Genomic DNA, 13,876 nt, shown 5'->3' with positions numbered 1-13,876 from the left:
AAGTTAACATGATGTTCAATACAGACTTCTAGAAATGTTATGGATTGCTTTCCTAAATTGTAGCTGTAAAGAAGGACTTTCCCTGTAAATAAAAAAAAAAATTTTCAAGAATAAATAAAACCCCAAAAACATCCATTAAGTATCAAACTTCTTGTCAGAAACATAAGATTATAGTCAATATGACACCTTTAGCTAATATTAATGTGTCCTTTAACTCAATACTGTGATTTTTCATCACCAGCATATGATGTAAAGCCAGCCCCTCAGCCGCGCCAAAAATATCTTCAGATCTCTCTGTCAGACAGCTGCACTATCGAATAGTTTCTCTATAACCTTCACCAGAACAGATGCAGCTTATAGGTAGTTTGCCGGCGTGGGTCAGCAATGCCTCATGTCAACCCACCACCCGACACAACCCCCTTTATGTCCCTCCATGCCCAGGAGGTGGCCTAATGGGGAAAGCTGGCATACAAGCTATGATAAATCCCCCCCCCCCAATGTCTCTTCCCATGACAGAATAGACATCTATTAAAGGGGTGCACAGGAACATCCATGATTGGCCCCAAAGATTATGGAATTCTTGGAAATTCCTGCAATGTGAACCAACATAACAGTGGTCTAGATTGGTGAAATATATATACACACAGGAGATTAAAAGAGAACAACACACAACTGCCACTTGGTGCTAATCTCCTTAATAATCGGACAAAGCATATTTAAAGGGGTTATCCGGGTTTAAAAAATTTTTTATGGCCGGGCTGGGGAGGGCTAGTTAAACATAATAAACCTGTACTTACCTCGTCCGACGCCGCTGATGTCCCGCGCCGCGGTCCCTTCGATCCGTGCCCCTGTTTGTTTACAGGGACACGGAAGCCGCGCACAGGGAGCTTCCGGTCCGCGATGTGGACGGCTCCTCCCATCCGTCCCTATCTCTCAGCGTTGTAAGCGCTGGGAGATGGTGCGCATGGGAGCATCCGGCCGGCCGGAAGCGCACCGAGAAGATTGGCCGCGGCGCGGGACATCGGCAGCACCGGGGGAGGTAAGTACATGTTTATTGTGTTTAAATAGCCCTCCCCAGCCCGGGCAGAAGAAATTTTTTAAACCCGGATAACCCCTTTAACTGGCAGCCTAACTTTCCAGGTGGCACTCACTTGGCAAAAATTACCTGAGATTTTTAGAATATTGAACATGGTAAGGATCTCTCTCATCATACAATGTCTCGATAATGGTTCCCTCCTTGCATTCATCACTCAATCATGCAGAAATGTTCATTCATTTTTACACGCAGAGAAATTGGAAAAGCACTTCCTTAATCCCTCCATTCCGCAGCCCTTTTTAGTTTTTTGCGTTTTCATTTTTCAATCCCCACCTTCAAAAATCTATAACTTTTTTTATTTTTCCATGTACAGAGCTGTGTTATGGCTTATTTTCTGCATAACAAATTACACTTCAAAATAGTGATATTTAATATTCCATGTCGTGTACTGGGAAGCGGGAAAAAAATTCCAAATACAGTATGGCAGTATAAAGGGATTTTACTCCCCATTCATTACAATGTGCTGATAGCACACTGCCCCTCCCCAGTATATAGGTATCTAGCACATTGCCCCTGCCCAGTATATAGGCATCTTGCACACTGCCTCCCAGTATATATGTGTCCAGCACACTGCCCCCCAGTATATACGTGTCCAGTACTCTGCCCCTCCAGTACATAGGTATCCAGCACACGTCCCCCCATTTCCTCCACTGGGTGGTACCTGGGGATGTCACCTGCCCCGCCCGTGTAAGAAATGGGAAGGGATAGGAGCCACAATATAAGGGGGAAGGGATAAAATGTAAGAAGAAGGGGTCTGCCTTATAAATAGGAGGTGTGGGTCACATTAAATAGAGGAGTAGGAGGGCTCAATATGAGGAGAAGGGGTACACTTATATGGAGGAGAAGGGGGGCTAAATATAAGGAGGGGCCACCACAGTGTTAGGGTTGGGAGTACAAAAAGGTAGGGAGTTATAAGTAGGGGTGATAAATAAGAGGATGAAAGGGAGCATAATACTATGTCCAGCCACTAAGGGGATTATAAGGGTGATTATACTGTGTGAGAATGCTAAGGGGGGGGGGGGAGTTAGCAGCAGGTCAAAGGGTTTGAAATAGGTCACCACTTCTTCCGTTCCTCTTCCGTCCACTTAAATTTGGGAGTTATGGATAATAATCAGAAAATGTTTCTGCAAAGATTAATATGAGTGTAAGTGCCTTCCGATTGCCAACTGTTTAGAAGCCCATGACAATGACGGCTGAAACAGGGTCTTAGGCCTTTGATATGGGTCTACATTTGGTTTGCATCCCTAACCCTGTATCTAGATAACCTATCCAAAGCAGAGTGGATTCTTGTTAACCCTTTCCCCACCACATCATTGCCATCCCCTTCCTTAGCTACACCGCTGGGTCGAACTATAATAGCATTTGCCAGTTACATCTGAAATGTGACAACCCAGCTAAGACCCTGGGGTTTGTTTTACATTCTGTTCCTTAAAGCAGAAAAAAATGCATGAAAATATTATAATTAGGATTCATAATGAAAAACATCATCTATCATGGAGAACAGTGGGGGCTAAGTCATATATAAAATACCTTCTAAGGAAAGTGCTGCACTGAACAATAAGCAGTAATTCCTGTACTAAGCACATATCACCTCTGCTTTATAGACCTCATTGTACTTCTGTTGGGGAAGTCATGGAATTGACCACAGCTGGTAATAAAAACCAAATAAAAATGAAAATTTAAGGGCAGTCATAAATGTAATTACCATGGCTCGTGAACATTCCCCACTAGCTCCAAGCAGAAAAGAAGACATATTCTATATCTATCCTTATAAAGCAGAGAATAAAAGAAATGGTAACACAAGTGACTATAGATTTCCGGAATAGAACAAAGCCAACACTGTTAATCTTTTTTACATTATCGCCTGGGAACAGAGACGGCACAGGGAAGTTTCCGATTCCATAAAGTGGCTCCTTCTATAAATGGCTGACTTATTCAGTAGTGAAGGACAGGTGGATGTTCTATAGGTACAAAAGGAGGAATGCGTCCACAAAAAAATGACCGAATGTTGCCTATTACCATAAGGCTGCTGTAAAGCAGATCACTAAATGCTGTGAACAAAGCATTAGTAAAAGCTCAGGCAAAATGGTGGTCCCCACAATCACATTCAAAACTATAGGAGGAATAAATCTACAGACAGACATTAAAAACCACATAAAAAAAAGTGCTTGGTTTTTGGTTTGAATACTTAAAAAAATTGCTCAGAAATGGCGACCACAGCCGGTGGATGATGGTGGATTTCCATTCTTTAGATGGATTGCTCATTTGGGATTGCGCTTGCCTAGTTTGGCTGGACACAAAAGTGAGGTTTGGGTTCGGGAACCCAAATTCCAAATTGGAATGCTTACCCCCACAGATAAGACCTGTGATCAGTTCTGGCAATTCCTTTTAAAAGAGAGAGGTCATCAGGGAGTGAAAACGCTGGTGTGCACATGTCCACGGCGGAATTTGAAAGGTTAACACACCTGGTTTGGTGCTGACATGATGCTGAACACAATCACAGGTCTTACCGATGAGTGTCAGAGGAAAGCCAAACTTTTGCCGGAAGTTCAGGTATGAGGACACAATCCCATCAGGTTTGTAACGGACCTGAACATGGGGTGTTGGGTCCGCTCACCCCTATTGTTTAACTTTCAATCTAACTTTTAGAGGAAATATGGGCACTATAGAGGGAGATCCTCCCAATATTTTTTGTAGAAGCTGGAAAATGGTTTACAACTTCACCTGATTATCTTTACTTCTAATTTAGGATTCTTAAGCTGAAATAAAAAAATAAAAATAACCTGAACACGGTTGAAGGACATCCCTGGTCTCTAAACTAAATACATGCAAAGGAATAACAACCCTAAACACAAAGCAAATGCTCTAACTTCATCATCATCCAATCTTTCAGCAACCCTTCATCTATGGAAGATCTGTGATTTGTTCTTCGAGATGTTTGGAACAACCTTACGGCAGAGTTCCTTTAAAAACTGAATGTCTAGAAGAACTCATGCTATTTTGAAGGCAAAAGTTTACTATGCATTTAGTTAATTGATAAAAGTGAAATTGAACCACTTCTACTTTCTAAAGCATTCTTCCTTTTATCCATATTTTTCATACCAGACTCAAACTTTTCCACAGATAAGAGCTGTTGGTAAAATATTTATATATACGTGAAAATGTGACCGGATTCTCTGTCGGCTGACCGTGTATCCTCTGGAAAAATATGAAGACAGTAAGTCATCAAGCTGCCTGTGGGAAATGCACCGCAGTGCTGACACAGGTTGCGGAGAGCTACGATGTTTGGCCAGGAACTATAATCTGCCCACTATAATTCTAAGTGACCGCGCAGCAAGAGTCTCCGTTTTTTAATAAGCGCATGTGGGTTATTTTTATTCCATTTATTTCAGGTTTGTACAGAGTCAAATACTGCCGATTGTTGAAAATGCTCATGTGAAAGGGCTTTATAGTACATTTTACAACACAAGATATTCAAAAGATTTTTAGTTTGTCCCCTCAGAAAATTCTAAGAATTTGCAAATGGCAGCTAACTTATGGCCCCATTGCCTTCTATTGGGCACATTCAAGGTACAATGCATGCACCACATGTCGCCACTCCAGGAACTTCCCGAATGCCCACACACAAAACAAAAGAGCAGGTCCTATTCTGGCCGGTCTTTGCGGCCCAGGCAGATGTCAGATGGGACACAAGAAATGGCACATGAATCCTTAGAATCTGTCTCTGTGCACCAGGTGCCCTTTTTTGGGTATGATCGTTGTGCTCTGGCCTTACTTGGTCCCACTGATAGGGATTTTAAGTTGTGAGCTCTGCCCAACAGAAAACTTATGTAGCTGAGATAAACATTTTGGAGGCTTCCAACAGCACTAAGGTTCTTTTGGAAAATCAGAATATGGGACCACAAAGAGGTGACCACCCGAGTTGAAGAGGGAGGTTCACATCCACTCTAGACTTGAAGTTGAGGTGAAACTTGGTTTAAAATATTTCCAGATGTATTATTGTAGGTCAAAAACAATTCAAGAATGTCCAGTGATTACGAGGCCCTGAACCCTCAAAATATTTCGGTGTACAAAGCCATATCGACAATAAGGGCTGGTCCAGACGGCAAAATTGTGCAAGAGGTTTTTAACAAGGAAAACCCACAGCAAAGTCCCTCTTGTACTGAAATTAATGGGAGGTGTTTGGAACTTTTTTTTCTATAAGCAGGATTGTCCTATTTTCTGAGCAGATTTTGTCTGAAATATAGAGCACTTCAGGCATTATCCATGTCAGAAACCCCAACAGCAGACCCAATATTTGAGAATCTGTCTCAAATGACACCATGTGAATTTATCCTAACGCAGGGTAAATTATTGTCATCACATGTAAAATGACAACATAACGTGGTACCTCTATTATAAAACCGGACAGGACCCAGGAATCATCATTCATGAACAGTTTTTCTTCCCTTGTCACCTCACAAGAGGAATCTGCCATTCAAATTAATGGGAACCTGTCACCAGGAGACCCATTTTTAGCAACCCCCTCCCTCAGTCCCCACAGAGCATAATACATACACTGCCAAAGAGTTTTTGTATAAAACATTGGTTTTACAGAAAATAAGATATATTATATAGTACCTTTCAATGCCATATGCTCCGTGACTAGGCACCTGTCACCTGGGAGTCCCCTCCTTGGGAAACCGCTCCTCCATCTCTCCTTTTCAAATATATGAATAACTCCCAACACTCAGGATTGGCTATAAAGGAGCAGGGGGCGTTGCTAAGCCGACTGATGGGCGTTTTTATATATTTGAAAAGGACACAGGAAGGAGCGGTTTCCCAAGAGGTATTGAAAGGTACTATATAACATATCTTTTTTTCGGTAAAACCTATTTTTTAAAAAATGATAATAATGGGCTCCTGCATATGCAGTGTTCACTGCACGATCTTAGTGAATCGTGCCGGACTTCATCCTTGTTGGATAACGCACCTCGGGGATCGCGACAGGACCGGGTAAGTAAATGTGCCCCACTGTGTCATATGTTTTACACAGTCCCAGCGAGGATGTTGAGAGAGTGCTAGAGCTCTGTTACATCATTTACATCACATAGGTAATGTCATCTAAAGTCCTTAACGCCCTAACATTTGCATAATTTACTGCATAAATGTATCTGATCACATGAAATCACAGCATGTCTCCATGGAGGATGGGGAAGAGTAGAAGTCCATGGAGGCATGTTGAGATTTCATGTGATCAGATACATACATGAGGTAATTGCAAATATTTGGGGTTAAAAAACCTTGGTCACATGACATGATGTGCTGAATGGTGAGAAGAGTCATGGGACATGGAGAGGATGTGCTGGACTTAGTCGAGGAGGCCACATTTCTTCACAATTCTCTGTATATGAGGTAAAAGAACAAAGTGGATTTTATCGGGATGTGAGGGAATACATTTTTAGCTAAAAGAAAGGTGCCATTTAGTTGACAGGGCTCCATGGGAAGTTATCTTTTTTTTTAAGTTTGTATATGACTTTGTAGGGTAAATGGAAGGCTAAAATCAATTTAATCATTACCATTACATGCAGGATTACAAAAGTTAGGTAACATGTCTATACAACCTGCTCCATCTGACAGAACACAACTCCATCATTGAGAGTATCTCTTCATTTCTGACTGAAGAACTTTAAAGGGAACCTGTGATCAGAATTTCACCTAATGCTTGGCTCCTATAGCCTTTTTAATACTTATTCCCAGTTTTTTTATGCACCCACTTTCATCTAGAGATGTGAGAGCAGTGAACAGATAATGATGATGATTCTGTGACTTGATGTTAGGATCTGGTAGGGATCCAGATATACTTTTATCTGCTTTAAAAGATTGGAGCCAGTAACTTTAATTATAAAAGCAGATTCAGTATTAAAAAGGCTATGGGAAACTGTCATTAGTTGAAAATGTGAAATTCTGATGACAGGTTCCCTTTAACATATGGCACAGAGAATGCTCCCTACACTTAAAATGTCTGCTGTAAAGCAAGTCTTCAGCATTAGGGCTAATATGGATGCCCCCATAACAATGCAAAGAGAATAAACTAAAAATATAACAAAAAAAAGGTCCAAAAGATGGTATGAATACCATCTGAAGAGAACGTCGGCACTACCAGACTCACATTGGAAGTTCACGGACAGCCTTGTAATATCGTGGCGTTCAGGTTGGGTGCACTCTTAATGCACGGCTGGTGCTCAACCAAAGAAGAAGTATTCATATAAGTCAAGAGAGACGAAGAAAAGGTGGCACTCACCCAAATAAGATAATCTTCTTTTTATTCAAAACGATGCATGGGGCAGGGAGGTGCTACACGCTGTAAATCCGGCAACGGACCGTTTCGCGCACTCTTGCGCTTCGTCTGGACTATGTAGTTTATGTTATCTTCTGTCCCTGCAAACGTTTCTATATAGGAAAAACAATTCGATCCCTCTATATTAGATTTAGGGAACACCATCGTTCTATACATACAGGGAAAGGCTCCTCGAGACTCATACAACGTATAAGAACAGCGCATGCAGGTAATCCGGATGTGCTTTGTTTTGCAGGCATTGAACGGGTTTTGACTAATACTAATGGGGGAGACAGACATAGGGGCAGATTTATCAAGCTGTCTGAAAGTCAGAATATTTCTAGTTGCCCATGGCAACCAATCACAGCTCCCCTTTAAAATATTCATGAGCACTGGTAAAATGAAAGCTGAACTGTGATTGGTTGCCATGGGCAACTAGAAATATTCTGACTTTCAGACAGCTTGATAAATCCGCCCCATAGAGAACTGTTGAGATGTGAGGCGAGATGGATTCTAAAGACAGAAGCAGAGGGCCCAATTGGCCTTAATGATAAGAACGATATGGCAGTATTTTTATGATTCATGGTTGAGTTGATAACAATATGCAACAGTAGCACTCATCATTTTTTTAGTATCACATTGTTCATGTGGAGTGATTTTAATATGTTTTTGCAATGTGATGTAATGTCATAATGTATTTGTTATTCTACCTTCGTAGTTGCGGCGATCACGTAGGTCCGGAATAACCGCGCATCCGACTGCGGTCACATGACGCCCACTACGAACACACACACACCCTTGTTTTCCCTTATCACATGACACTCCATGACGGGTGACGTTAGCGGGGGTGTATATACGCCCACATACGCCCACGTCTCCGGTACGGCCAGACGAAGCGCAAGAGTGCGCGAAACGGTCCGTTGCCGGATTTACAGCGTGTAGCACCTCCCTGCCCCATGCATCGTTTTGAATAAAAAAAAGATTCTCTTATTTGGGTGAGTGCCGCCTTTTCTTCGTCTCTCTTGACTTATATCAACTAAAAATATACAGTATATACAGTAAAATATATATACAGTAAAATGTAACCTGTCACTAGGTTTAACTCCACTAAACTACTAGTCCCCATTAGGTATAGTATAGTATGCGCTTCCTCAATTATTTGAAATCTGATCTTATTACCTATAAGAAAAAATCTCCCCCAAAATCAGGCAAATCTCCCATTCACATGAGAAGAGTAAAGTTTAGTGGTTGCAGGTGGAGTGTTGGTTCAGAAGCCCCTATCAACACAGGAACTGGATCTTTATCTGCAGTTTGCATGTGTTTAGCTATTTTTATTTCTGGTTCCGTAGCCATCTGAATGTGAGGTGATTCTTATCTTTAATATGACACCAGCAGCATATTTCTAGGTGCTATCAAACAAAAGATAGGGTCTTCAACAGTGACACGACCCCTGCAACCACTAAACTTGACTCATCGCATGTGCAAATGGATTGAGAAGAGTGATATTTGCCTGACTGTTTTTCCTGGGAATTTTACAAATAAGAGGGAAATCTAGAAAGAACATATCATACCTTACATGAGACTTTTTATAGGTTGATGTATGTGATTTCACATGAAAGAAGGAATTCTAGAAAGGACGTTTCATCCCCTGCCTGTGAGCGCTAGAAGTTTAATGGGTTGACAGTTTCTCTTTAAAGGAAATCTATCATTTGATTTGATGCATTATGAACCAAACATACCTTGAGACTGCTGTAGCTACAGTGATGCAGAAACATATCTTGTTTAATCGCTGAGTTGATTTGCAGAAAAAACAATTAGAAAATTATGACAAGGAGGCTCGGTCGTGCCTATGGCTGCCCTGCTGCTTTCCTCACCCTACTTATGCACTGCTCCAGCCACTGGTTTGTCCCTGACAAGCAGAAGTAAACAATCTCTGCACCATCCCCAAGCTGCTGTGTATGAGTCATCCAGCTCAGGTTGATTTGTACTGTCTAAGGCAGCTCCTGTGTATGTGGAAATAATGGGGGTCAGGGAAAATCTGCACAAATCGGAAAAATACGGGTAACCCGACGGAAAAGCGTGATTCTGGCCCTTAGTAAATACTAAGGGCTCGAATCGCATTTTTCCATCGGGTTACCCGTATTTTTCCGATTTGTGTAGATTTTCCCTGAATTGCCCCGGGATTTTGGCGCACGCGATCGGATTGTGGAGCATCGGCGCCGGCATGCACGCAAAGGAAATTGTGAGGCGTGGCCATAAGAAAACCCGACGGATTTGGAAAAACCGCCGTATTTTTTTTTAAAAAAGTGTCGCTTGACACGCGCTTACCTGCACCCAGGGTAGCTTGGTGAACTTCAGTGAACTCCGACAGAATTCAGCGGAGCAGCAACACCTGGTGGACATCGGGCGCACTACCTTAGTGAAACGCCGGAAGACCCGAATCCTCCACAGAGAACGCGCCGCTGGACCGGGTAAGTAAATCTGCCCCAACGTGTTTATGTACGGCAGGCAGGGTACCCAGCTTTCCCAAGGTCCCTGAAACCACTCAGGGATTAAACAAGATATGTTTCTGCATCAGCGTTGCTACAGTATTCTCAATGTATGTTTGGTTCCCGATGCATAAAAACAAATGGTAGATTTCCTTTAAATAAAGAAACATTGCATTTTTAAAACAGTTACAAAAAGTTACATCTTCTAAACTTTGAAAATTCCACCCTAAACTTCTTTTCAACCTTTAAGTTATGAAGTTATTTTAAAAACAAAGTCTATATTTTTTACAACCACTTTGTAAGAAACCTACTTAAAGTGACAAGAATCCAATGCGCCGCGTATCAAACAGCCCATAAATATTATTTCGTACAAAACACTGAACATTCAAGTCTTCAAAAAGAAGCGTCTGCTTTCATCTCCACACAAATATCTGGCTTTCATTCCTCAACGACAGAAAACACAAACTGTAAACACATCACGGAAGCCTTTAAAGAGGCGGAATGACCATTTGGAAATGAAGCCGCTTACAGTCTCGGGAAGATGGAGATGCATAAAACAAATTAAATCTGCTGTATGGACGGGTCCCATGGGTGCGTGACAGCTCTGGCGAGGAGATAAACATATAGAAAATAGCTATAGGGAAGGACGGACGCCTCTATTGTTAGATCATTTTAACAGGAAGCCGGAACGTTGACATATAAATCGACAAGAATGCAAGAAATGAGAAATTACATTTTGTCTCGGCGGGGACTACGGGTCACTAAGTGTAAAATTGTTCATGTGAATTTGGTGTTTTATCAAGCCGAGTAAATCCATATCTCAAGGAAAAACACTTTAGAGGCTTCATTTTGCATGAGACTGTGGAGGGAATGGGAAACGGCGCACGAGGCGCTCAGGAAGATTGAATAGGAAGCGGCGTTCTCCAAGCGACTGACGTAAGAGAGATATTCTTCTGTGACATTTCAGTTGTATTGTCATAAATATCATTAGATTTATTTATCCTAAAAGCCTCTTGCGAAAGCTGGAATCTGATTGGTTGCCGTTACGATTGGTTGCAATTTCCATTAGATGTGATACATTTTCCCAAATAACCAATTCATGAATATTAAACATCGGGAATTCGGACCCCTACATAAGAAAAAATAAAAAAAAGTTTGAAGGGACATTGTCACTAGTTTCTACCCCACTACATTAACATCTTCTTCAGGTGGGGTATGTAACATCTTTTCCAGCATTTGATTTTTGATGTCTTTAAAGGAAATCTACCATTAAAATCTATCATTATAAACAGGGTCACTTACTCATAGATCCAGGCACAGTGACTGTGGTAATCTTCTTATAATTCTTATTCATGGCATCCTTCCTTCTAACTTTTTAAAATTATACTAATGAGTTTGAAGGGCTCTGGGGGGCAAGTGCACTTCCCCCCTCCCACGGTGTGGGATTACATTAGGCTGAGGGAGGGCGAAGTCTTGAGGGAGCAGGGGGAAGGGGAAACAGTATAAATAGCCTTATGTAGCTGAAGTATTTAGGGGCTATGGTAACACCGCCAGAGCCCTTCTGTATCATTAGCATAATTTTAAAAGTTGATTTTAGAAGGAAGGAGGCCACGGATAACAAAAATAAGATGATTACCACAGTCGCGGTGCCTGGAACTATGAGTAAGTGTCCCTGGTTTATCATGATGGATTTTTATTGTAGATTTCCTTTAAAAAATGATAATTGGGCTTGTGGTTTTGTGCTAATAGAACTGGATAATGATGGTTAATCTTTATATCAGATCTCAATTTTTTTTTCCTGAACGTGGCCCGAGCTGCACTCTCACTACAGCCTCTGCCTGCGACTCTGCCTGAGCCTCTGTATACAGAGACCATGGTGACAAGGGGTGCTGCGTTGTGACCATAGCGGCGGTAAATATAGGCTATTTCTTACCGAATGGTTTAAGTTTTAGGATTAGGGTGTCTCTCTTTCCCAAGTCAGTAGACCTGTCCATGTGGTGGACAGCAGTGGTGCCACTCGCATCTGTCTTTATTTCGTTAGGGTTAATAATACTAAATAATTGTGATATTTTTGTTAAAACTGTACATTAAATTGTGTTGAGATTTTTCTCCTTAAAGGAAACTTATCATTTTTGTTTATACATTATGAAGCAAACATACCTTGAGAATGCTGTAGTTACACTGATGCAGAAACATCTTGTTTAATCCCTGAATTGAGTGGTTTTGCTGAAAAAACAAATATAAAATTGTGTCGCTCCTAGGGCTGGCTCAGAGCATCTCCTCTTACCCTTATTATGCACTGCTCCGGAGAATGATTTAATCACAATGTTGTCCCTGACAGGCAGAACTTATCAATCGCTGCACCAACCCCTAGCTGCTGTGTATGAATCACCAGCTCAAGTTGATTAGTCCTGTCTGGACAGTTCAGGAAGCTAATGTGTTTATGAACAGCAGCCAGCATGCAACCCAGCTTTCCCAAGGTCCTACATTTTATAATTGTTTTTGAGCAAAACCACTCAGATCAGGGATTAAACAAGATATGTTTCTGCATCAGTGTCGCTACAGCATTCTCAAGGTATGTTTGGTTTATAATGCATAAAAACAATTGGTAGATTTTCTTTTAATGACGGCTTCCATCTTATTTGTAAGATTTTTTTTTACCTTTCACGTCTAAACCGTGCCACCTCCAGCTTGCTGCTGTGACACATGATTGTCTCCTAACACCTGGCTGGAATCGCTGATGTACAGAGCTGTGAATGACATGGAGAGATACCTGCCTCGCAGCAGTGTACGGCTGGAAATAGATTTCCCGTCTTGGCAGCTGCGCCACTCGCAATGACTCTGGAAGTCTACGCTTGCCCATCGCTGAAGAGTCCTGGCAGAGAGCAGTCCATCTGACATTCTCACCAGCTCATCACTTTTTGCTATCATTGTAACGTATGGGACTCATTATGAGCCCGAGGCTTCCTGATGTGTCGCACAGCAGAGAGCTCTTTGTTCTAGAGAGGAATGTTCTGTCTATAGCATCCGTCAACTTTGTTTTGCCAACTTTCTACAACTATTGATTTACCTCTTGACCTGAAACTTTGTGCTTAGATGTCTTCTACCTACCTCCCACTGATCCCTTTAAACAACGCTCGGCAAAGGCATGTGCGAAGGTTTTTACTTTAGCCAATTGAGTCTCAGACTCCTTATTAGTCTCCGCTCCGTACTTTTCTGTGCCAGAACTTTAGTTTTTCTTCCTAGGAAGTTTGTACATCTGTGACCCAGTATCCTCCGAATATGCTATAACTGCGAGAACATTAGCGCTCTAATTATAGTCTGGTAAATCGCATTCCTATAGTTTTCCTACAAATTTGTTGTCATAACACCCACTGGTATATTATACAGTACTACAGGCTGATGACTTTCAGATGTAGCATGATGGCAGGATCTGGCAATGCAGATTTTATAAAATAAATATACACAAATATGACTATTTTTTGTAGTTCACATAAAATTGGATATAAGTGCTAAGGAGACAGACGATGCATATACTGTTGGAGTTTTGGAGAACTTTGGCTGGTCACGTTCCCTGTGCTAGTGAAGGCGCCAAATTTTAAGCAACTCTTTCATAAAAGTGTTACAAACACATAAACCTAGGTGAAGGAATTGATTCAAATTTTTGGTGTGAATTCAGACTGAATTCTAGCACATTTATTTTAGTAATTCTATTAGATTAATATATGTCAGCAATAATTTGTAGCCGGAGTAACCTCAGACAGCTCTGGGGGAAAAAGGCTGCTCCACGACTCCAATAGACACTACAGACCTGCGTCTACCCGCTCCGGGAAATTCTTCTGGCGCGTCTCCAGCAGCAAATGAGCCTTGCGCAAGCACAGTAGCTCCTGTTCTGCTGCCAGCGACACGCCTGCTTCTGGGGAGCGCTGCGCTTGCGCAGTAGACCCCATTTGTCTGTCGGCACACTGGCAG

At 41.8% G+C, this 13,876-nt stretch overlaps 1 protein-coding gene across 2 annotated transcripts in view; it reads right to left on the bottom strand.

The window, feature by feature from the left end:
* Positions 1-13,876, bottom strand: part of DNTT (DNA nucleotidylexotransferase) — a 221,801-nt gene that overhangs the window by 99,132 nt on the left and 108,793 nt on the right. The gene's annotated exons all lie outside the window — the stretch shown is intronic.

The sequence above is a fragment of the Engystomops pustulosus genome, chromosome 11, assembly GCF_040894005.1.
Source record: "Engystomops pustulosus chromosome 11, aEngPut4.maternal, whole genome shotgun sequence".
In the NCBI taxonomy this organism is placed as follows: Eukaryota; Metazoa; Chordata; class Amphibia; order Anura; family Leptodactylidae; genus Engystomops; species Engystomops pustulosus.
The sequence above is the reverse complement of the archived record's forward strand: the minus strand, read 5'-3'. Positions and strand labels throughout refer to the sequence as shown.